The following is a 19,286-nucleotide window of genomic DNA, read 5'->3' as shown; positions in this document are numbered from 1 at the left end:
GGAGAACAACAAAAGGCATAAGGGCGAGGGGAACAAATCGTATCCCAATAGCAAGGATGACTCGTTGCAAACAACGCCCAGAGTGACGGGCTGCTGCTTCATAAGAGCCAACCCCAAGATGTAAGTTCTCCAAAGAAGGTCCAGACTACCGTCAATAGGAGAGAAGCTGCACAATAATGTTTTTTCAAACTGCTTGCCGGCATGCACAAACTTCACTTCTTCATCCAGACACGATCTAGTTCTTTCCCAGTGCCTACAATTCCAACAAAATGAATTAAAACTCTACATGCATCACATATGTTGTTCTAATAATGTATGCACCATCCAATAGTGTGTCTATATTTGTTGTTCCACCAATATTTGTTGTGTTCATTTTGAACTGGCACATATCGTTAGAGTGGATGTGTATAGACTAATACACAACATGGATAATATCTTGTATATATATTGAAGGATCGATGACGATCAAGGACATGTCGCTCTAAATGTTAGTGGTGGTGTATAAGGTGTGGTGGGTACGAATGACCCATTGGGATTATTTCCGATAGTACACTGGTTGTTCCATATTTTCTTCTCGGAATAAAATAAAGATTGTGGACATGTTTTAATAGTAGCATGATCCTATCAAGTAGTTTTACAAGAGTTAATGCAAATATAATTCTCGTATATCACTTATTCCATAGATACACAACAATCCTCTATGCAACTATATACATCTCGGATGCACTACATTTCTCTGCGACAAATAAACACTTCGGACATGTTTGATTCAAAGGATTTTAAAAGTATATTAATAGGAAAAACGCAGGAATAGCATGTAATGATATATGAAATCCTACAAAAGTCAAAAGCGCAGGAATTAGTTGTAGAAATCGTTTGGTTGCACCAAGGAAAAACGATGGAAATTTCTAAAGAGATTGAGTAAATGTCATAGTTGTCATAGATAAATAGCATATTTTTCAAGAGGTCTAACCTCTTGCTATAAATCCTTTTAAATTTTAGTATAGGAAAGCAATCCATAGTAATTTTGGAGGGCTCAATCCTTTCAATCAAATGGTCTCTAAAGGAAACTTTTCTATGGGTATGAATCTAAAAAAAAAAATCGTAATCCTTTGAATCAAACAAGCCTTTCATATGTGTGCATGTGCATAATCGGTCCCGAGATGGTTTGTGTTTGTATTTCTCCACATATCGCATCCAAGTGAAGACATGTATGGTCATATTAATAATTTTTTGAGAAAAATAGGTCAATATGTATAATAAAAAATTGTATGCAATGAGCATGATTTCAAGCAAGAAATAGCATGCAAAATGATGTAGCGGCAAATGCATACATGGGAAAATGTGATGAACATGGATATGTGTGCAGGATGTTGGACAGAATAACAAGATAGACCACAATACATATGGTTCTTAGTAGGGAGTCTGCGGACACATACAACTAGTGGACTTGAATAGTAGCGTGATTGATCTTAAAACAACGTTGCTTTGAATATGTTAAAACCTATCACTTTCAAAAGGCAAAATATAAAGGGTTATCACGCAAAATGACAACATGATCAGCTTTTTTAAAAACTAAGACAATGCTTAATTTGACCTTTTAATTTATTAAGAAGAACTTGTGCATAAAACTGAGAGGATGACCAATCTGATCCCCGAAACGAAGATTGTGGATGTGGCGGCGCTCTGCTTTGCGAAAACCTCGGTGCTTCTGGATAGCTAGTTTTTTCAGGTATATATGGGTGTACGTCAAAGGAGAGGTCGAGATGACGCTCCAGGCCCGAAAGGGCATGGGTGGCGCCCCCACTAGAGGGGGCGAGCCACCTATGCTCATTTTGGCATTGCGGCCTCCCTCGTGTGATTCCAAAGCTACATGCCCCTTGTTTTGGTGAAAAACTTTTGTGGTATTTTTCTCGATTTTATTTCCTGCAGAAACAACGTCATATTTAACATTTTTATCCAAGTATGGTAAGATTTTAGATTAAGTCATCGAGCAAAGTACTTGAAAAAGTAGATACATTTGAGATGTATCAGCAAGCTAAGCAAATAATTTAACCTTTGGTGGTGACCAAACCTTTCACAGCATTTTGTTCATGTTAGCGGCAATAGAGCCCAAGAATGAATCTCATAAGCCGTCTTTGAAGTGTATTCACCGTTGGCCGTGAGCCTCCACACAATATTATCCTCCACGTCCTCTTGTAAATGGAAATTGTCAAAAAGTCCCCAAAGCTCAACGAATTGCCTAAATTGCTCGAAGTTGATTATTTTCTCCAAGTCGATCTTCTTCACACAATTGTTGTCATTCAAATCTTGATGAATTTTCCAATTCTTCCTCTTGGATATCTCGAAGATGAGAGGTGCGTTCTCAATTAGTTTCCTCCCATGCAGCCATGGGGGATGCCAAAATGGAGCTTTACGCCTATTATTAAGCGTGATAGTAGTCTCGGCATAGAAAATCACCATATCCTTCTCGTCGCATGGATTCCTGGATCCCACCCAAAAAAAATTGGGGTCATTCCACTCAAGCCATGGCCAACAAACCTATCCATATTAAGCACATCAAGGCCACCAAGCTTTTTTTGGGCAGCACACCGTCTCCCTGTTGGCTTTGCACTTTGCATTGGTTGTTGTGTCTTTAGCGGACCAAAGAAAGACTCTCTCTCTCAATCTTGGTGATGAATTTTATGGTTCCTAGCGGTATCACAAGTGGAGTCATGTAGTATATCGATTGAGAGGTAATGACGGATTTCACAAAGGTCGCACGACCGGCGGTGGTGACAAGCTTTCCATTCCAAGTCGGAAGCTTGCCGGCTTATTTGTCTTCAAGATGTTGAAAGTCTACCCTCTTGAGGCACCAAACCGAGAGAGGTAGCCCAAGTATTTCAAAGAAAAGGAAGTGCGCGTCGTGGAGATGCCCGTAAGAACACCATTGAGGTCTATGTAAGGGCAACAAATAGGGACGATAGAGCTTTTTTGAAAGTTAGTGCACAAACCAGTATCATCCCCAGACTTCTCAAAGAAACTACGACGCATGGTCTCCTCCATAGGTTTTCGTGGTCGCGGTGCCATTTTAAGGACTTCACTCGGATGCTGGTGTTCGTGGCGCCAATAAACAAGGATATTTAAAGGCAGGAACACTCTTGTACTATCCCAAATTTAGCAAGGAACAAACTGCCTGATTTACATCATTCATGACGTTGTCTAATTTAGCAAGGAACAAACTGCTGATTTACATCATTCATGACGTTGTCTAATCGTAAGTTTTCATGATTCGTGACGTTGTCCTGGACTGAACAGCTCCAGTGCCTACCAGATTTCCCCTTGTTCGCTCTGTTCAGCGGCCGAGCGTGTCCTGTTGTCGCCATGGACGACAGCTCCATCGCCACCTCGCCGCTGCACGTCGTGATATGCCCGTGGCTCGCCTTCGGCCACCTGCTGCGCGCCCTGCCTCGACCTCGCCGAGCTCCTGGCGTCGCGGGGCCACCGCGTGTCGTTCGTCTCCACGCCGCGCAACATCGCGCGACTCCCGCCGGTCCGGCCAGCCGTCGCACCGCTCATCGACTTCGTCCCGCTGCTGCTCCCGCACGTGGAGGGGCTGCCCGAAGGCCTTCGATGGCCTCGCCGCGCCATTCTCGGAGTTCATGGGTGCCGCATGCGCCCAAGCGGGCAAGAAACCGGACTGGGTCATCGTCGATGTCTTCCACCACTGGGCTTCCGCCTCCGCCATTGAGCACAAAGTACAACGAAAGCAAATCAGCTCAATTTGTTTTCGGTAACTGGATCCTTTCCGCCGACGCCGATCGGTTCAGTTCCTGCTGTACTAACCAGGGTGTACTATTTAGGTTCCTTGCGCGATGCTGGTCCTGGCCGCGGCAGGTATCACCGCCACCTGGGCCGCCAACGTGGCCAAGCAAGCAGCCTCTTGGGAAGGAGAACCGGAAGCAGGGACGCCAAAGTTCGAGGTGGAGAGGAGAAAACTGGCGAGAACACTGCGGGAGTCAGGAATGTCCATCGCCGAGCGTGTCTCCTTGACACTCCAGAGGTGCAACATCGTCGTCATCCGGAGCTGCCTCGAGTGGGAGCCGGAGAGCTTCCCTCAACTGGCGACGCTCGGCGGTAAGCCGGTCGTCCCCCTCGGCCTCCTGCCGCCGTCACCGGAGGGAGGCCGCGGCGTCAGCAAGGACGGGGAGGACGCCACCGTGCGTTGGCTCGACGCGCAGCCGGCCAAGTCGGTCGTGTACGTGGCCCTAGGAAGCGAGGTGCCCCTGCGCACGGAGCAGGTGCACGAGCTGGCCCTCGGGCTGGAGCTCGCCGGGACGCGCTTCCTTGCTGACCGGGTGGGTTCCGCCATTGAGCGGTGCATCGACGGGTTTATTCAGCGTCTGAGATCTTACAAGGAGTGAAGGGATCTTGCTGATCGTCGATCGATAGCACTGGGAAAAGTTGTTTAAGCAGTGGCACGATGTCAGTTTGAAATCCTTCGTGCTGCGATCTGTTCAGCGTGAATCACTTTTCAAGTATGATCATTGTTCACTCAAAAATACCCCAGCTGAATATGGAAATGTATATGCTGACAACAATCGAAATAAATATGCAATACCTATTGAAAAGATCTATTATAAAACCGGGTGTATGGAGTACATGGTTTCTACACTTTCACACCTACGATCAACATGTGAAACATTAACACAGAAAGTATATTTCCACACAAATATAAAGTTGTGAATAAATATCATGTCCTTTGTCAATCTAGTAAAAAACTAACTATCAACATTAAAATTAGGAATGAAGGAGTGTTCATGTTTAAATGAAAGATATCTTACAAAACCGTCCTGGGTGACTGGGGAGAGCAACAAAAGGTGCAAAGACGACAGGAACAAATGGTATCCCAATAGCAAGGATGACTCGTGGCAAACAACGCCCAGAGTGACGGACTGGTGCTTCCTAGGAGCCGACCCCAGGATGTAAATTCTCTAAAGAAGGTCTAGACTACATTCAATCAGAGAACAACTTCACTATAATGCTTCTCAAACTGCTTGAGGCGGGCAAGCAACTGCACTTGCCCATCCACACGCTATCTAGTTCTTTTCCAATGCCTACAATTCCAACAAAATGAATTAAAACTCTACATGCACTCACATATGTTGTTCTAATAATGTATGCACCATCCAAGATGTCGTCTATATATGTTGTTCCATCAATATCCATTGTGTTCATTTTTCGCTAGCACATATCATGGAGTGGATGTGTATATACTAATGTACGACATGGATAATGTCTTGTATATATATTGAAAGATTGATGAAGATCAAGGACATGTCGATATAAATGTTAGTGGTGGTGTATAAGGTGTGGTGGGTATGAACGACCCTTTGGGATTATTTCCGATAGTACACTGCTTGTTCCATATTTTCTTATCAAAATAAAATAAAGATTGTGGATATGGTTCAATAGTAGCACGATCCTATCAAATAATTTTACATAAGTTAATGCAAATATAATTCTCATATATCACATATTCCATGGATACACGACAATCCTCTCTAAGCAACTACATACATCTCGGATGCACTGCGTGTCTCTACAACAAATGAATACTTCGGGCATGTTTGATACAAAGGATTTAAAAAGTACATGAACAGAAAAAGCGCGGGATTAATATGTAATGATATATGAAATCCTACAAAAGCAGAAACGCAGGAATTAGTTGCAGAATTCACTTGGTTGCACCATAGGAAAAACGCAGAAAAAATCTGTAGAGATTGAATACACATCATAGTTGTCATAAACAAATACGAAATAGTCCAAGAGATCTAACCTCTTTCTAGAAATCTCGTGAGATTGTAGTATAGGAAAGCAATCTATAGTGATTTTGTATGCCTCAATCCTTTAAATCAAATGGTATCTAAAGAGAAAGTTTCTATGGGTAAGAATCCTACAAAATTCAAATATAATTTTATAGAGATTGAGTACATGTCATAGTTTTCATACACAAATAAGAAAATTTTCCAAGAGGTCTGTCAACACACACAACTAATGGTACATATGGTACTTACTAGGGGTCTGCCAACACACACAACTAACGGACTTGAATATTAGCGTGATTGATCTCAAAAAAACATTGCTTTCAATATGTGGAAACTTATCACTTTCAAAAAGAAAAATATAGAGGGTTATCACGCAAAATGACCACATGATCAGTTTTTTAAAACTACGACAATGCTTAATTTGACCTTTTCATTTATTAAGAATAACTTATGCATAAAGTATGCGAAACTAACACAAGCATGCCATATCCTAGCCTTGATATAATTTGAGACATAAATATGTCAGAAATGTTGGAAGTGTTGGGATCTTTCCACCAGACATATCCTTTTGCAGGAATCTAGTTGGTCAGCGACTACAAGCATGGAATGACTCGGTTGGATTCTTTACACTTAGAACAACATACCTACCGATGAATTCTGATGGAGCTTACATCAAGATGGTCAGTTCTGTAAATTCATACATCAAGATGTCTAGTTCTGTAAATTCATTATTGATGTGGGCACGATCCTTCGGGTGCCTTTATTAAGATACCTAGTGCAGCGTAACAAGAGCCCACCTAACAACCTGCTAAGGTCCAATTGGAATCCCATGTAAGGGTTGCAAAGCCGAGGTACCTAGCGTGCGGGGCAAGGTCAAGCCCAAGATAGGAAAGCCTTACTTGTATTGGACTCGGTCACATGGTCCCTAATACCTAACCTCCTATATAAAAGCTGGGAGGGGCCTCCAAGCGATCAATCTGAAACCCTAGCTACGCTACACTACAAGCCAAACTTCATTGTCATAGCCATCACGACAGCCTTGTAATTCATCTATCAATCAAGAACAGACAAGCATCACGTAGGGTTTCCCTCTCGAGGGGGGGGGCGAAGATGGGTAAATAGCGTCCCCTGTGTTATTTGTAAGTCCACGAAACCACCGGTGCGCCCAAGTCCATCATCCATGGGCATTGTCGTGGTAACCCCACGTCAATTGGCGGTGTCTATAGGAACCTCGCGCGCTTGAGTCATGGCTTCGCGGCTCCAATCTCGGTGACCCGGTTGACATTCGCCTAGTACACGGGCAGTTCTTAAGCGCCCTAGGCGTAAGCGAGGCGGTTAACATTCGCTACTTGCCTAGGCGAGTGCTTAAGCGCCGTAGGCTCGGCCTATGACTAGGAGGGTATATGTTTTTACCATCAAGTGTGCCTAGGCGAGTGCTTAAGCGCCGTAGGCTCGGCCTATGACTAGGAGGGTATTTGTTTTTACCATCAAGTGTGTGTATAGGTTCTTATACGTGAAAGCATATTAATTTAGATCATGTAAATGATTAAACTACCAACAATTACCATTTTAATATTACCCAACTGACTTGTTAGTGAGACATGACATGATTTTTTCTTGGAGATGGAAATTTGTTGGTTGCAATGCCTAAGTTTCTGCTTATATTATAGGCGAGGTGTTTGTCTGTCGCTAGTGCTTAAGTGTGATTAATCATTGTCTAGGTGTCGCCTTCTCTAACAGTAATTATCATATACAGTAATTGGTTTTACCACCTAATAAAAGACAAGTAATTATATTGTATATGAGTTCCTTAATTCAGAAACGTACTAGCTCACATGATGGAGCAGATACATTTATAGATTATAATTGTTCGAACGCAAAATAGTACTGCAAGAAAAAAGTCAGTGTTTTCAAGCAAAAGGAAAGTTGTGAATCATGTGAATTATGTCCAGTGTGTACCAATCTAGCAAAAGGTAATTATCAGTAAAGTAGTGTTTCCACGTAAATAAAATATGTACACTTGGAGGAATGGTCCTAGGTGGCTAGGTGTCCGACGGGAGCAACAAAGGTAACAAAAGATACAAGACCAACGGAAGTAAAGGGTACACCGGTAGAATGACGACTCTCGATCAAAAGCAACCAGAGCGCCAAAGTTGGGCTTCCACTGAGCCTGTTTGTTTGAGAGGAGTTGCATTGAGGGAATGGGAGTTTGGAGAGCTGAGTCTATTAGTCCCTCATTTGTTCGGGGATCTTGGGAATTTAGATGGGATTGGGAAGGGGAGTTGGGTTGTCTAATTCCCACCGATCTCTTCCCTAGGGTACCCTGTTAATTAGTGAGATTGAGGTAGAAAAGGTTTCAATCCAAAGTCCCAAGAACAATTCTGATCTCAGTGACAAACGGAGGATTGGGACTAAACAGCCAAGTCCCACGCCCAATCCCTCCACTAATTGCATCCTCTAAACTCCCATTGCTCTTCCCATTGAATGCCAAACATGTTGTGAGCAACTTCGAGATTGCATGTTTCATAAAGAAGGTCCATACTACATCACCAGGCCTAGTATCTATACTGTTGCTCGTCAAACTACATGCATGCATGCAAGCAACTTCATTTGTGCACTTGGACATTATCTGGTTCTTTTCCAATGCCTACAATTCCAACAAAATGAGTAGAACCTCTACCTGCACCGCATGCGTGGTTTTATTACTGCATGCACCGCCCAATACTTGCCCCATCTACACACGTTGTAGTGATTATTCAACAACACATATCGTAGAGTTGGTGTGCACATACTGATAGACTACTTGGATATGACTTGTATATATACATTAAAGGATTCATAGAGAAGACATGTTGCTCTAAATGATAGTGCTGGTGTATAAGACGTGGTGGGTACAATGGATTCTCTGGGCTTTCTCATAATACAACTACTTATCAAAATGAATAAATATTAGGGATACAATCCAATAGTAGCATGGTTGTCTCAAGTAGCCTTATAGAAGTTAATGCAAATATAAGTCTCATATATCACACATTTCATGGATGCACGGCAATCCTACATACATAATTATACAATTGTATCTTAATCCCCCGTTCCCCTAATAGCGTGCCAAAATGTCTTATATTAGTGGATAAAGTAAGTACTAACTAAATATTTTATGAAGCACATCATGTTTCTACGTCAATAAATATAATTCTCGAGACCGATACAATAAACATTTCACATGCGCGTCTAGACTCTAGACAAAGCTTGTTTATGTTTTTACTTCTTTGCACACTGCATCCAAGTTAAAGCACAAGGTCATTTCAATAATACATGGCGCAATTATTTTTTGCATGCACAGTAAAAATTGCAAGCATTGGTATCATTCGAAGCAGGAAATACTTCTTCCTTTTTGAAATAACTTAAGTTACAAGATTTTTATAAGTCAAAATACTTTAATTTTAACTAAATTTATAGAGAAAATACATTAACATATAGAACACAAATTTAGATTCATCATAAAATATATATGCCATATTGTTGAGATCGTCTCCCTATCCTACACCGGAAAGAAAGAAAAAACTCGAGTACATCACATACCTAGTATTTCCTCCGATCTTGAAAACTTAATATAAAATTTATACTAACTTAATACTCCATCCTTCGATAAAGAAATGTCGAAGATTTATCTAAATTTGGATGTATCTATATACTAAAAATTGTCTAGATGCATCGGAATTTACTCTTACAGTATCGTTTTATGGAGAGAGATAATATTAAATTGAGAGAATTCCTTATTTGACACTCCTTAAAGTTTCGGTTCCTTTCTTGGCTCTGAGAAATTTTTTATTTCCTATTTGACATTCTATCTTTATCTCTTTCCCTATTTGACACTCTAGTGCAATTTGAGCACTAACAATGTTAGCTAAGCACCTAAGAAGACATTTTTGCCCCTGGTTCAATATTTTACCAAATTTTGAACCATGACCAAAAAAACAAGTAGTACCGTCATAGATTTGGTCATGGTTAAGTGATTAAATTACACACGTGAACATTTGGTAATGGAACCAAACTTTAATTTGAAACTTAGTCCAATTCTAAAAATTTAAAATTTTGGCAAAACCTCCCCCGTATTTTGACGCTATATCCCCTACACAATTCATGTCTATAGAAAATGCATAAGATAGCATATCCCAAATTTAAACTCGTACGTGCACACATATTGACATACTTGTGGTCAAGTCCACATAAAGTCTAGGGGAAGTGCACAAAAGAGCTTTGTTACACCACTTCAAGTCTCCAAAAGTAAGTTTGACGTGGGCATTACCCTTCGGGTAACCAATGTTGCCCTACCCTATATTTTCTAGTTGGAGGCCCATGAAGGCACTCGGTGGCGAGATGGGCCGCTAGAGCGGTGCAACGCGATATTCCTTGAAGTACAAGACACGGAAGGAGCCGAATAAGAAAAGCTTAGAGATAGATCTACTGTAAACCTAGTCGTACTCGATTGGACCTCTTGAGACCTGGCCTCCTATATAAAGGCCAGGAGAGGGGATGTCGAGGGACACAATCAATCTTAGCGATCTTAGCCAACGTAAGCTTAGAGCTAGGTCTCCCTAGCGATTAGCCATCTCGACGAGATCTCAGCCGAACTATTCGGCACCCCATTGTAACCCATTATCATCATAATCAAGAACAGACAGGCAGGACGTAAGGGTTTTACCTCATTGAGGGCCCCGAACATGGGTAAATCGCCCTCCCCGCTTGTCTGTGAACCGATGTCTCGTGTCAGCTTGCAGGATTCCACCAACCCTAAGCCCCTATCGGAGGGCATTACCGAGGAGCACCCTCGACAATTGGCGCTCGTCCGTGGGAACCCTGTCGGCACAAGGCAGGTCATCGGCGGCACCACGTCACGTCGCGGCGTTCTTGCTCGAATCACCGACACCAGCAGAGCAAAGAGACTCGACCCGCCGCGGGACCTTCGAGTTCGCGCCGCACCGCGAAACACTTCACCCGACCTATACGAGATCGTCCCGCAATATGGACACTACTTTCGGCGGTGTCCGCTTCATCATCGGCTCTGGAGGTTTTCTTCGCCTCCCTACGGACAGTGCATCTGACCCGAAGGTCGCGGCTTCGGAAGACGTTCCTCAAACAGCAGCCCTAAAAAGTTCTGCCCAGGGGCATACAAGAGAGAAATTGAGGAAGTTTCGACATCATAACAGGAGAGAGGAAAAAACGAAAGGGCTCACACCGTGAGGAGGAAGGCAGAACAGCAGTTCATCTTCGACAGTTCGAGCAAGGATGCCACGACACATCATCAATCAGGGGCCGCACCCGTTCTCCGTACCTTTCGGCTACAGACCAACTTGAGGCACCATGTTACCTCCACTCCTACATTGATCCAAAGGATGGTCGGGAGAAGTCCAGTCATTTGTTGAGGAACTGTCGACACTTCCTAGAGATTCGGCAGTTATGTGATGATCTTAGAGCCGAAGCTATATCAAGAGTTCACATGATGGAGAAGAGGGCAAGGTCCTACGGCCATCCGCCAGAACCGTATGTACCAGAACCGTACGAACCAATGGAAAAATACGAGTATGTACCAGCCGAAGTATTCCCAGAGCCACGCGGACAGGTCAACATGATCCATAAAACCAGCTTTTCAAAGAGGGAAATCAAGAAGTTCTCGCAAGAAGTGAAGTATGCAGAAGTAGCTATGGTTGACACACCCGAATTCATCGACTGGTCGGAGCAAAGCATCTCCTTCAGCAGGTCAGACCACCCGAAAGCCGTCCCTAGACCAGGTCATGCAGCGCTTGTCCTTGAGGCGCAGATTGGGGGGGTACAATATGAGCAAAGTATTCATGGATGTAGGAAGTGGCTTGAACCTATTATTCGCCAACACCATGAGAGCAATGGGTCTAACAGTCGACATGCTAAGAGAGTCTGACACAGGGTTTCACGGCATCATACCGACTCGACCCGCTTATTCTCTTGGTAAAACATCATTGGATGTAGTCTTTGGTACGCCCAGCAATTTCAGGAAGGAGAATATCGAGTTCGAAGTAGTCGACTGGGAGTCTCAATATCACGCCATCCTCGGCAGGCCCGCGTTTGCCAAATTCATGGCCGTGCCTCACTATGCATACCTAAAGCTGAAGATGCCAGGCAACAACGGGACCCCAATAACCGTTCATGGGAGCTTTGCTCGATCAGACACCTGCGATAGGGAGTTCCAGAAGATCGCTTCGAAGTTCGGTGCCAAGGAAGAACTCAACGCCATTGACGCTGCCACAGATCATACGCAACCACCAGCCGACAACCGAAACGTAAGATCCGATGAATTCAATGCTACAAAGGAAGCCAAGAAGCTGCAGGTGCATCCCACCGATCCGAAGAAAACGGTCAATACGTCGGCTGACCTTACGGTCGCATAGGAAGGCGCGCTCATCGAGTTCCTCCGTGAGCGCTGGGAGATATTTGCATGGGAACCATCCGACATGACAGGTATCCCCAGGGAACTCGCTGAGCACGCCCTTAATGTTCATCCGACGGCCAAACCAGTGCAGCAGTCAATGCGCCGATTTTCCGAACCCAAGAGAAGAGCAATTGGCGAGGAAGTCAGTCGACTCCGTAAAGCAGGATTCATTCGAGAGCTCAAAGAATCTGAGTGGGTGGCCAACCCTGTCATGGTGTCCAAAAAGGACACCACCGCTCTGCGTATGCGTATCGATTACACCAGCCTCAACAAACACTGTCCAAAGGACCACTTCCCGCTGCCCCGCATCGATCAGATAGTCGACTCCACAGCCGGATGTGATCGCCTCTCCTTCCTTGATGCGTACTCCGGATACAATCAGATCAAGCTGAAGAAAGAAGACCAGGAGCTAACCGCGTTCATCACCCCACACGGTGTTTTTTGTTACAACGTCATGACCTTCGGGTTGAAAAACGCAGGAGCGACTTATCAACGTTGCATGCAGGCTTGCCTTGGAGAGCAGATCGGGAGGAACATCAAAGTCTACATCGACGATATCGTGGTGAAGACAAAGCACGCTGCTACTCTCGTCGATGATTTGCGGGAAACTTTCGACAACTTAGACAAGTATAAAATCAAGTTGAACCCCAAAAAATGCTTCTTTGGAGTGCCAGGAGGACAAGTACTCGAGTACTTCATCTCTGTCAGGGGGATCGAAGCCAACCCCACGAAGATCAAAGCTATACTCGATATGGAGCCGCCAAAGAATCTGCACCAAGTGCAGCAACTGGCAGGACGACTAGCAGCGCTCAGCAGATTCATCGCCAAGCTGGGGCAAAAAGCTCTGCCCTTCTACAATTTGATGAAAAAATCAGGAAAGTTCGAGTGGACAAAGGAGGCGCAGGAATCCTTCGACAAGCTGAAGGAAATCTTGTCGACATCTCCAGTCCTTGTAACCCCCCGTGAGAAGGAAACACTGCTCATGTACATAGCCGCAACGGCCCAAGTCTTTAGCGAGCGTCCCGGTCGTCGAAAGAGAAGAAACGGGGAGAGTTCATGGCGTACAGAGGCCCGTTTACTACCTCAGTGAAGTACTCACACCCGCAAGACAAAGGTATCCCCATCATCAGAAGCTGGCATACACAGTATGGAGGTCAGCCCGCAAGTTACGGCACTACTTCACAGAGCACCCGATTATCGTCGTGAGCGAAGCACCACTGAAAAGCATAATGACTAATCCGGAGGCCACGGAGTCGAGTGTCCCAATGGGCCATCAAGTTAGCACCACACGACATAACCTACGTCAATCGAACAGCAGTAAAATCCCAAATCCTCCCAGATTTCGTGGCAGATTGGATCCAATCACAGACGCCAGCAGCACCCGACATGTCGGGGTCATGGGTAATGTACTTTGATGGGTCAAAATAGAGCACAGGTGCAGGAGCAGGAGTGGTGCTGATATCACCGCAGGGAGATAAGATGAAGTATATACTACATATGAACTTCTCTCTGCCGACGAACAACGAAGCAGAATACGAAGCGCTACTGCATGGGATGAAGATGGCCAAGGCGTGCGGGGCAACTCGTCTAGAGATCTATGGTGACTCAAACTTAGTGGTGCAGCAGTCGATGAACCTGCACGACGAAGTCAGCGACAACATGATCGCCTATCGGTAGCTGTATCAGAATATGGAAGCTAAATTCGAAGGATGCAAGCTCAAACACATCGGCATAGCTAGCAATGAGGAAGCCGACACTTTGGCAAACATCGGGTCCATGTGCTCCCCTATCCCGGACGGAGTGTTTTACGAGGTGATCACTCAGCGATCAATAAAAGAAAAGACGTCGGCACCTCCAAAACCGTCGGGTGATGAATTGGAGGCGAGTTCGCAGCAAGCTGCCGAAGAATCTCTAACTCCTCCTGCCGAACAAGTCCACCTCCTCGAGCCACTATGGACCAAGCCGTTCTTAGCGTATCTAGCGAGACAGGAGTTACCAGAGGATCCGGTAGAAGCAAGACAAATCGTTAGGCGGTCGAAAGCCTTCACCATAGTAAACGGTGAGCTTTACAAGCGCAGCATTTCTGGTATTTTCCAAAGATGTATCGCCATTGACGATGGAAAAGCACTGTTGCGAGAGATACATGAAGGAACCTGCGGACATCACGCAGGAAGTAGGGCCCTCGTGGCGAAGGCCTTCAGGGCGGGATTTTACTAGCCAACAGCGGCGTCGGATGCTCGAGACCTGGTCATGAAATGCGACCCCTGCCAACGGTTTTCGCCAAAACCACACGCCCTGGCGACAGATTTGATGACGATACCACTAGCATGGCCCTTCGCTCAATGGGGACTCGACCAAGTTGGACCATTGCCAAGGTCGTCACCTGGAGGACACACGTACTTACTGGTCGCAGTCGACAAGTTCACCAAGTGGGTCGAGGCAGTACCTGTACGGAATCAAAAAGCTAAAACAGCAGTCCAATTCTTCAAAGGAATAACCTGTCGATTTTGTATGCCTTACAGTATCGTCACAGACAACGGAACCAACTTTGAATCCAAAGAGTTTCGGAAATTTTGCGACGACGGAGGAATCAAACTAAAGTTTGCATCAGTGGCCCATCCACAGACCAATGGCCAGGTGGAAAGAATCAACGGTCTCATAGTGGATGGCCTCAAGAAACGCCTTACAGGAGTGCAGTCGGAGCCCGGGTCGAAGAGTTACCATCCGTACTCTGGATTTTGCGTACTACACCTAACAGGTCGACACAGTACACCCCGTTCTTCTTGGTGCATGGAGCCGAGGCGGTCCTGCCAGCCGACGTTCGGTTTGAAGCACCTCGAGTGACAACATACACGAAATCCTCTTCCAATATTGCACTACAGGATGCTGTCGACCTCCTCGACGAAGCACGAGACATTGCCTTGGCAAGAACGACGATATACCAGCAGGCGTTGAGAAATTATCACAGCCGACGAATACGCAGTCGAAGCTTTAGAGTCGGGGATATGGTACTTCGGCTGAAGCAGGGGAGACCCTTGAAACTTGAATCTCCATGGGAAGGACCATACATCATCACTGAAGTGATACCAGGAGGAGCCTATCGACTCAAGAACCCAGCCTCAGGAAAAGATGTTGAAAATCCATGGAACAACGCACACCTGCGACGGTTTTATACATAGGATATGATTGTCTCTAATCATTCTACAACCCTTAAGGTCGCTTTTGCATTATGAATAAAAGTTCTAATCAGGTTTTCTACCTTTTTTCTTGCCCCAGGCCTTATCATCCGAACATACCGTATGGGGCCCTACCATTGGCTCTTACTCCCATCGGGAGCGTTGGCCTAAAAAACGCTTACACAGTGTCATTAATTAAATACTCTCAACGGGAGCTAAGATTAATGATGCGTAAAAGAAAACAACCAATCCAAGCCTCGGAAAAATACACGAGTGATGCAGTCGATGGTTACATTATCACAAAACAAGGCTCAAACCGGTGCACCGCGTGACGAAGCCAAGCGTCTAATTCCCTCGACTAAGTCGATGGGTCTCGCTCCTACAAAACTTACATATAGGCTTCGCAATAACATTGCATAATTCAACGAAGTCGTCGAGAGAGCAGGTTGAACTGATCACTCAGCTGCCCTTGACAATAAAATCAAACTAACATAGCGTGCAACGCACGCAACAAATTCATACAAAGCAATCTTATGCAGGTATAAGGTTATTACATTCATAATCGGGCTCCCCGGTCCCAGTGGGCCTTCAGCTCCTTTTCGAGGCATGACTCCATCCGAGAAACGATGGTGTAAGCAGGACCTCTAGCAACATCATAGTACTGGCCTAAATTCCTCTTAGTGTTTGCCACGGCTTTCAAGTCTAAAGACGGATGGCACGCCAATATCGAAGCAAAGGCAAGCTCAGCACCAGCCAGAAGTTCTTTTCGCACCAACTGTCGAATCCTCTCGGGAGACTTGAATCGAGTGAACAGGCCAGATAAGGTTTCGGGTGCTTGGTCCAGAGGGAACAAGGTGTTCCAAACCATCGTGAGATGAGCATGGTACTTATTGAAGTAGTAATGCGCCTTCTCCACCCGGTACTTAAACTTCGCCATGACAACGGCCTTCGGACGATTGATGTCTACGGGTGCTTCTATTCTTCTAGACAGTGTTGGGCCTCCAAGAGCAGAGGTTTGTAGAACAGCAGCAAGTTTCCCTTAAGTGGATCACCCAAGGTTTATCGAACTCAGGGAGGAAGAGGTCAAAGATATCCCTCTCATGCAACCCTGCAACCACAAAGCAAGAAGTCTCTTGTGTCCCCAACACACCTAATAGGTGCACTAGTTCGGCGAAGAGATAGTGAAATACAAGTGGTATGAATGAATATGAGTAGTAGTATCGGCGCCAGAAAAGTGCTTGCTGGCGTGCAGTTGATGGTGGTAATATTGTAGGAAGTACAGATGCATTAAAACAGTAAACAAGCAGCGGTAGCAGTATTTAGGAACAAGGCCTAGGGATTAGACTTTCACTAGTGGACACTCTCAACTTTGATCACATAACAAAATAAATAAATGCATACTCTACACTCTCTTGTTGGATGATGAACACCACTAATTGCGTAGGATTACACGAACCCTCAATGCCGGAGTTAACAAGCTCCACAATATTCAATGTTCATATTTAAATAACCTTAGAGTGCATGACAGATCAACACAATCGAACCAAGTACTAACATAGCATGCACACTGTCACCTTCACACTATGTAGGAGGAATAGATCACATCAATACCATCATAGCAATAGTTAACTTCATAATCTACAAGAGATCATAATCATAGCCTACACCAAGTACTAACACGGATGCACACACTGTCACCATTACACCGTGCAGGAGGAATAAACTACTTTAATAACATCACTAGAGTAGCACATGGATAAATTGTGATACAAAACACATTGCAATCATAAAGAGATATAAATAAGCACTTCACTATGCCATTCATAATAGTGAATAAGTATTCTGTGAAATATAGCCTAAGAGACCCACACGGTGCACACACTCGTCACCTTTACACACGTGGGACAAGGAGTCTCCGGAGATCACATAAGTAAAACCCACTTGACTAGCATAATGACATCTAGATTACAAGCATCATCAAATGAATCTCAATCATGTAAGGCAGCTCATGAGATTATTGTATTGAAGCACATAGGAGAGAGATTAACCACATAGCTACCGGTACAGCCCCGAGCCTCGATGGAGAACTACTCCCTCCTCATGGGAGACAGCAGCGTTGATGGAGATGGCGGTGGTGTCGATGGAGGAGCCTTCCGGGGGCACTTCCCCGTCCCGACGGCGTGCCGGAACAGAGACTCCCGTCCCCCAGATCTTGGCTTCGCGATGGCGGCGGCTCTGGAAGGTTTCTCGTACCGTGGCTTTTCCGTATCGAAGTTTTAGGTCAGGGACCTTTATATAGGCGAAGAGGCTGCGTCAGAAGGTCAACGAGGCGACGACACAACAGGGGGGCGAGGCCCCCCCTTGGCCGCGCCGGCCTACTGTCTGGTGGGCCTGTGGCCCCCCTCTGGCGGCTCTCGGGTGTTCTGGAAGCTTCGTGGAAAAATAGGATGCTGGGCGTTGATTTCGTCCGATTCCGAGAATATTTCCTTACTAGGATTTCCGAAACCAAAAACAGCGAAAAACAAGAATCGGCCCTTCGGCATCTCGTCAATAGGTTAGTTCCGGAAAACGCATAAATATGACATAAAGTATTCATAAAACATGTAGATATCATCAATATGTGGCATGGAACATAAGAAATTATCGATACGTCGGAGACGTATCAACGATGCAGCCACAAACCGTGCGTCGGGTGCGCAACGTCGGTCATCGCCTCGACCTCTTCGTGGATCTTCCTGTTCTCCTCAGATGCATCTGAAGCTACGACTGGAAAAGGGGCGAATGTCAATTAAAAGAACATTTAAGCTATGCCAGAAATCAGAAGATGAGCTAATACTTACAGCCCAAACTTTCGGTAGCAATATGAAGACCATCGAGAGCATACTGTTCGATAGCAGTCGCTATCTCTCCCTTTTTCTACACCAAGGCTGCCATCGCGCGAAGAGAAGTAATGTCTTTATTTAGACAAGACACTTGGTCACGTAAGCGGCGAATAAGGCCTGATTCATCGTCACTCGAAGGGTTTGGAAAAAGCTCGGCACGAGAAGAAGATGAAGGAATCTGCAGTACAGTTCCCAGTTCAGACTAGCATTGGCATAAAAACTCCCATCGGGAGCGCTTAGCATACATTGTACAGACAAAAGGATGTTCGAATTGGCAACAGAGCCGAATTTTAATTGAACTACGTCAAGTTACGGATGATCTTATTTACAACAAGTCAAATAACAGTTCAAGGGTTCGCTGACGATGAACCAGGGGCAAACTCAGGAACAGGCTTGGCTTGTGCTTCATCCACCAGCTTCAGAAGTTGGTTGGCACAAGTTATTGCCGATCTTTTGAAAGGCTCAAGGTCGACCAGATGGTTGTCATCAACAACAGGCAATACCTTAGATAACTTCTCCAATTCTGACCCCATCCCATGGCCCATAAGCAACTGAAAAGTAAGAACCGCCCCAACTAAGCGGCTACGGCGTTTCAATACCTCCACGGGCTCGGAAGGATCAACAAGGAAAGCATCCGCCATCTCGTCGAGAGTCTTGTCCTGCTTCACCTTCGGGAAGATCATCGAGTATAGCCTCGACAACGCTCCTTTGGTCTTTTGCAGAAGTCCAAGGACTTGGACATTAGACTCAGCGGCAAGCGACAAGGCATCGGCTGTAGAGTCCTCCCGAAGCTGATGACGTCGGGCCGACGTTATGTCGGCGGCCTCCGAAAGAAAGACATATCGATAATCAATGAAAAAACACCAAGAAAGAAGCGGAATACCATGGGTTTTACCTAATAAATCCTTGATGGATTCGCGGAGGACGCCTTCCTTCTTGTCGACTGCAGCCGCCG

The 19,286-nt window shown here is 45.2% G+C and overlaps 1 pseudogene; it reads left to right on the top strand.

Moving 5' to 3' along the window:
* The first annotated feature begins 3,357 nt into the window (after positions 1-3,357).
* Positions 3,358-4,403, top strand: LOC124697159 (annotated as a pseudogene).
* The last annotated feature ends 14,883 nt before the right edge of the window (positions 4,404-19,286 follow it).

This window comes from Lolium rigidum, chromosome 3, assembly GCF_022539505.1.
Source record: "Lolium rigidum isolate FL_2022 chromosome 3, APGP_CSIRO_Lrig_0.1, whole genome shotgun sequence".
NCBI classification, from domain to species: domain Eukaryota; kingdom Viridiplantae; phylum Streptophyta; class Magnoliopsida; order Poales; family Poaceae; genus Lolium; species Lolium rigidum.
Note: the sequence above shows the minus strand (reverse complement) of the source record. Positions and strands in the feature narration are given on the sequence as shown.